Below are 6,234 nucleotides of genomic sequence, written 5' to 3'. Positions count from 1 at the left end.
ATTTATCGCGTTCGAAGAGTAGGGACCAAGTTTCGTCCATATCTTTAACATACGAGCTCTACTCTTGACATTCTTTATATCCGCGCGTAGGTAAAAACAAGATCTAAAACTTTCATTTAGAGTCCGTCGGCTAATTATCTACCGATCTTAAATTTAACAGTAAGAGGAGATTATACTGTTAAATGTCCTCATAAAATTCATAACTTCTACATACGGAGTCCGTTTTCGTCTGTCCTTTTACCGCTGAGTTCCTATTAATGAAATCTTCAACTCTCATTTAGGTTGCGTAGGCCAAAAACCGCTCGAACTAAAATTCGAGTTTTGGGACGTGTACTGCTATGCCAAATGTTAGAAAATTTATAACTTCCTCATACAAAGTCAGATTTGGGCGTTCTTTTTATGGATACTCTCAGTTTAACATATTCTACAACTTTTGTTTAGATTACTAAGGCTAAAAAGTCATCTATCGTAAATTCACTATTTACGTATCCCGGTGCCATGTCGGTTTTGTCGAAAAACTTCAACGGGTCATAACTTCTTTGTTATAACTCGGATTTCGTCGCTCTTTATATGTACTGAACCCTTATAACATATACTACAACTTGGTTAAGATTAATCCTTCTAAATAATCTTCCATCAAAAACTCATTTTTGATGTTTATTGTCTCTAAATTGACTAGCCCGCATTTGCGGACGTTACAATATATCTAAAACTATATTTTGTTTTGATATTATATTTTTTTTTATGTACATGAATAACTTATGATTATGTGTTTTTAATATATTTGGATTTATATATAAATTTTTTATGTGTATTTTAATGTTTGAATTTATAGACGTCAAATTCTTTATGTATGTATGTATGTATTTGTTCGTAGAAAAACATAATAAAAATATTATATTCTTTATGTATGTATGTATGTATTTGTGTATAGAAAAACATAATAAAAATTTTATAAAAACCGGTTGAGACCGTGTTAAACGAAAAACCAATCACTATGTTTGATTAAAAAAAAATAACAGGATTTTGAAACATTCCCTTCAAGACTTACGGGGTGTTTGATTTAGCTTTTAAAAGCTCAAAAGTCCATTTCCAAAAAGTTACAAAAGTCAGGATTTCTTGACTTTTTCAAAAAGTTGTTTTTCCTTGTATTAAAACTCCAAAAGTTACTAGTTTGCCAAACATTTTTTTGTTTTTTTCTTTTACAAAAAGAACTTTTGACTGTGAAAAATTAAGCCAAACACCCCCTTAGGGGGTTAGGGGGTGTTTGTGATATCTTTTAAAAGGGTAAAAAGATTTTTGGAAAAAGATAACAGAAAAAAAATATATGTTAAAAACTCCTTAAAAGCTCCATTTTTTATAGAAGGAAAAGTAATTTTTTAAAAAAAAAAAAAAAAATCCTATTATCCTATGAACCAAATACCCCCTTAAAGTCATCAACCTCAAGTGGGCTTTTAGCTAATATTTTATTCCTGGTCTCGGGCCTTTGGTAAAGGAAATCGTGAAACCAAAAAAAGTGAAAATCAATCGTTCTGATTTTTGTTATTATTTTGTTTAGAGTGATTAACAAACAATCAGACGTTCGTATCAAGTATCAAATGCGATCGATCAGTCTGGAGAGTTGTCACCCTAGAATCCTTAAGCCTCTTTGATTCAGGTTTCAAGTTCGTTCCTGTGGTCGAATTAATCCCGATCTTTCCTAGTGTAAAACGCATATTTAACCATACCTTGTAGCCCACGCTACTGTTATTTTATAGCGGCGGCAAAACCTTTGCGCAGAGAACCAAAACCCTCCATGGCGATGAGAAACCTTTTGTTGAAACCCTCGCCGATGATCATTGCCCCAAAACCCACTGAACAGTCTCCTTCTCGATCTAAAAGGTGTTTCTTATATACTCCGCCAACCTCTCATCGTTTTTCTTCGATGCATGCTGCACTGCCCATCTCTGCACTCGTTAAGGTTTACTCGAAATAGTACTTATTTTTTCTTTAATTTTCAGATGTTGTATATTGTAATCATGTGCCTCATATATACGATGTTCTTACTTTTAATCCTGTGTTTTACTTTTTTTTTTTATTCTTCCTCATTAGGAACACAAGGGTTTTAGTGGCAACTTGAACTGGGGTGACTTTTTGGGCTCCACTTTATCGTCTTTTTGGGATGATGCCACGCAAACGGATGAAAAGGTTCATGGATTGCATTTTTATTGTTGAATTTTAACTAATTTATTCTTCATGGAATTGCGTTTTGGATTATTTCGGTAGAATTAGTTGTATAATCAGGAGATTTTTATATTTTGCAAGTGTGATTTGTATACGTATCGTAACAAAACTGATTATCTGTAACATCTGTGAAGTTCTTATGTCAATGGTCGAAAGAGGACACTACTGTTGCAACAAGAGAGACTGAAGATGGTATGCAACATCTACTTCTTTCTCAGTCTTCAGGGCATAATTTTCTTGACTTGTGTTTTGCTATGTCTCTTTGTTTTCTATTACAGACACGCAGAAAAGAAAGATTCATAAAACTAAGAGGAGGGCTGCTAGTAAAATAAGTAGAAAGATATACACGGTTATGGTGGGAGCTTCTTTTTGTGCAGTTGTAGCAATTTTCTCTTTTGTCCTACCGAATCAACAAGCACGCCGTTGCATTGTTGTCCCCTACTCAGATCTTGTTGGCAACATTCGTGATGGAAATGTGATTCATGTTCAATTTGTGGAAAATTCCCGTGAAATCTACTATAACACCAAATCATCAACTGAAACCCCACAAATTGATTCAGAGCCAAAATGATTATTGAAAGTTTTTGTACCCAAGTGGCAGTTTCGCACAAGAAACGTTGGAGATGAAAAATATGGGCTTATTAAGTTGCTAAAAGATAAAGAAGTCACATATGGTTCAGACCCTGAGCAATTATCCGGATCAATGAAGAATTTCTTGTTTTTAATGTTACAGTTAACCCCTTACTGGATCATGGTGTTGATTTCGTGTTATCAGCTCAATGCACAACAAAATCTTGGAAAAACGACTAAAAGAAAACCAAGTAAGAAACAGTCAGTAACTTTCGATGATGTGGAAGGAGTCGATTCCGCCAAAGCTGAACTTCTCGAGGTAAAATTTACTATTTTGTCCCTTGCTGCTTATTGAATTGGATCTGAATTTGATTGATTGATTGAGGTTTTGTAGATTGTGTCATGCATTAAAGGAGATAGTAAATATATGAAACTCGGGGCGAAATTACCGCGAGGGGTACTACTTGCCGGACCTCCGGGAACCGGAAAAACATTGCTGGCCCGTGCGGTGGCCGGAGAAGCTGACGTGGCGTTTTTCTCGATTGCCGCTAGTGAATTGGTGGAGGTTTTTGTCGGGAAAGGGGCAGCGCATGTGCGGGATCTTTTTAAGGAGGCGAGAAAAAGTTCACCTTCTATTATTTTTATTGATGAGATTGATGCTGTTGGAGGGCAACGTGGAAGAACTCTGAATTGTGAACGTGACCAAACTTTAAACCAGGTATATAAATAATAAATTTCAATTTTTCGAGGTCAAATACGTAATTAATTACGGAACTTGTTGACTTACGTATTGTTTGTGATGTGTTAGCTTTTGACTGAGATGGATGGGTTTGAGAAGGAAGCAAGTGTGGTGGTGATAGCTGCTACAAACCGGGCAGAGTCACTGGACTCAGCTCTGATGAGACCGGGTCGGTTTTCCAGGAAAGTGGTTGTGGGTGTACCGGATGAAGAGGGAAGGCGAAAGATTTTCAGTTTATATTTGCGAGAGGTGCCCTTGAGTGAGGACAAAAAGGTCATTTGTGACCTTGTTGCTTCGCTTACACCGGGATTAGTTGGGGCTGATCTTGAAAACATAGCTCATGAATCTGTACTACTTGCTGCTCGCAGAGGTTTGTTCTAATAATTTTTTTTTTTTGGGTTGAAGCATTTAGATATGCGTCTGATTATTTTTGGGTATGTTGTTAGGTGGTGATTTTGTGACCAAGGATGATATTCTTGAAGCTGTTGATAGGGCCACACCCAAAATTGGTAATGATGACAATGATGGTAATGTTAATTATTCCATGTCAGGGTCCGGGGGTGGATCCATGGGATTTGGAATAATTTAATCATACAATTTTTTCAAGATAATTAAGATGGTTATTTGATTCTCGTTTTATTAGAGTTTGTGTTTTATGGAAGTATATAGGGAGATAGATTGTTTGATTGTTGATTATGATCGTTGATTGTTGATTGTTGATAGTGTTAAATCCATAAAGTGACTATTCATTTGCTTATTGTTCGGTTAAGAATTTGTTAGCCTTGGGAATTGGGAATTGTCAGTATTAACTATTGATAATGCTTTATTCAAATTGGTTTGCTGTTTGATTGTTCGGTTGACAAATTGTTTGACATCAAATTGAATTTGAATCCGTATATATATGATTGATTAAGTTTCTTCCACTTCAAAAAAATACAAATATTGATCATATCCACAATCTATCAAATTAAGCAAAACGAAAACTCATATTATGCATGAAAGTCAAAGTGAGAGGAGCTTGGATATAACTGATAAAAAATAATTTTTCTATAAAAACGATGTTTGAAGAAATGGCTTATCATCTTTAAAAGATTTAACAGCTTCTTCAATAATGAATTGAGGTTTATTGTTACTGGAGTGGAGGCCGACGAGGTTGGTTTTGACTGCTGCAACACAACATTTTGGGTCCATTCAACTAATTGTTGCAGATGCCATACAAATGATTCACATCAAAAGGGTACAAAGATGATCATTCAAAGGTTGATAAAGATGTCCCGGGTGCTAAATTTGATAAGGTTATGGGATTTGGATTCAGTGAGGTTAAGAATGGGTTTAGTGCTCCACCACCGCAATTTGTTTAAGAAACCTCTATTTGTAGGTTTGGGATCACTTCTTGATGATCAAGAGAGAGGTATATATTGACAGTTGTACCTCTATAAGGGGTAAAACGACGGCGTTACATAGATGAGATCCGCCATGAGCAACCCACAACCTGTAAGAAGGCGAAACAAGTAAATCAAAGTGAACAGTTAGATATGAAGATTAAAAAAAGGTCAAATTACCGAGAATCAACAAAAGAGACAGACAATACTAAATAAGTAAAATGTGAACAGGAAAGCAACAGAATAAATAAACCAGGATACAAAGAGATGAGCATAAAGTATATGTCGAAATATCAATTATGAAACAAAACATACACGAGTATGAGGTTACTCATCTACCATGATGTTTAGCCTCCACGCCCTTCTATTTAAGGTTAAGTTATTTGGAAACATAAAACCCACCATGTCAAGCCTGACACTATTCTCTCACTTCCTTTGAGGACTTCCCCTCGTCCTCTTACCATCAATTATTATTGACTTTACCCCCCTTATCGTTGCTGATGGTAGTCTCCTAAGGATATGCCCACACCACCTCAACCATCATTCCTTTACTTTTTTGGTGATTCATGCCACCCTAAAAACTGTCTTAAAGTCTCGTTTGGTTTCTTATCCCAATTAAGTTCTACTAATCTTCACCTCAACATCCTCATCTCTGCTACTTCCATCTTTGTTTTATGGTCCTTCTTGGTCGACCAACATTCAAATCCAAACATCATGACAAACCTAATAGCTACTCTTTAAAACCCCCTTTAATTTCCAAGAGACCTTGTCATACAAAACTCTAGATGCTGCCCTCCACTTTAATTAACTTGTTTTTATGTGCTTTGTGACATTTATCTCCACACTTTAATATATCTACTCCGTCTTAACATTACTAATATATGTAAAGATATATTCGAAACTCATAAACTTAGCCGGTCAAATATCAAATACAAAATAAATTTATAAAATATTTATATTTTGCAAGTACATCTTTTTATACATCTGTCCATGGTTCTAAAAAGCGCACCATGGCGTGAGACGTGGTGTAACCGTTACGAAAACATCAAAGACGAGTTTGTTAAGCGTGACATCCAAATAACGTGTTAAGACACGCCTTATCGCGTTATGACACGAGTTTTTTTTTCATGAAGCGGGACTTTTTGATTTTTTTGTCAAAGCTAAAATAATTATGTTTTTGTTAACCTTTTTTGATTTAATATTGATATAACACTTCTACAACTTCATATATTTGATAAAATTCAATAATTATATAATTTATATTTTTTAATGTATATAAAATAATCACGCATTTAAAAACGATATGGCTTGCCAAGGCTT

The 6,234-nt window shown here is 35.1% G+C and overlaps 1 pseudogene across 1 annotated transcript; it reads left to right on the top strand.

Annotated features, from left to right (window-relative positions):
- The first annotated feature begins 1,492 nt into the window (after positions 1 to 1,492).
- LOC145032105 (putative inactive ATP-dependent zinc metalloprotease FTSHI 3, chloroplastic) lies at positions 1,493 to 4,289 on the top strand (annotated as a pseudogene). The gene is made up of 7 exons (XR_013677075.1): positions 1,493 to 1,960; positions 2,092 to 2,187; positions 2,358 to 2,415; positions 2,502 to 3,112; positions 3,188 to 3,511; positions 3,602 to 3,902; positions 3,979 to 4,289. The product of XR_013677075.1 is annotated as a putative inactive ATP-dependent zinc metalloprotease FTSHI 3, chloroplastic (transcript).
- Positions 4,290 to 6,234: the final 1,945 nt, after the last annotated feature.

Source organism: Lactuca saligna, chromosome 2, assembly GCF_052625555.1.
Source record: "Lactuca saligna cultivar CGN05327 chromosome 2, ASM5262555v1, whole genome shotgun sequence".
In the NCBI taxonomy this organism is placed as follows: domain Eukaryota; kingdom Viridiplantae; phylum Streptophyta; class Magnoliopsida; order Asterales; family Asteraceae; genus Lactuca; species Lactuca saligna.
Note: the sequence above shows the minus strand (reverse complement) of the source record. Positions and strands in the feature narration are given on the sequence as shown.